The sequence below is a fragment of the Seriola lalandi genome, unplaced genomic scaffold (assembly GCF_002814215.2).
Source record: "Seriola lalandi dorsalis isolate HSWRI2012SDOR001 ecotype SW California unplaced genomic scaffold, Sedor1 jcf7180002054963, whole genome shotgun sequence".
NCBI classification, from domain to species: Eukaryota; Metazoa; Chordata; class Actinopteri; order Carangiformes; family Carangidae; genus Seriola; species Seriola lalandi.
In genome coordinates, this window is record NW_019525514.1 from 129,283 (window position 1) to 129,769 (window position 487).

Consider the following 487-nt stretch of genomic DNA (forward strand, 5'->3'; position numbering starts at 1 on the left):
GCTGCTTCTGAGTTTTGATGGCATCCATAAGTGTCCACACACACATCCTGACCACGCCTCCTCCTTCACTCTTCCTATAAAGTTCATGTTCAGTTTGTTTGATATCAGTCTGTGATTACACTCTGTGTGACTGTACTGATCCTTTGCAAAGCTCTTATTAAAATATATAAAGACAACTTCATCATCTTGTCAACTCTTCATTCTCAGATTTCCATCAGTTGGTAGATTTCTGTTCCATGATCTCACTTTATAAATGAAAATACATGTTTGTAGGAAGTTTATATCAAAAATAGTTCCTATAGTTTAAGTTTATGAAATAGAGAAGCAGACGGCTCCTTGGACTTTCAAACGTGGCCAGTCTGACAAACCTTTTCTGGATCATGTTGATTTTATGGAGATATGTGGAGAAGTACTGGCCCATACACTATATCAGTAGCTAAGGTTTGGATTTATTAAGATGTAGTGTATCAATTTCTTTTTATAATTT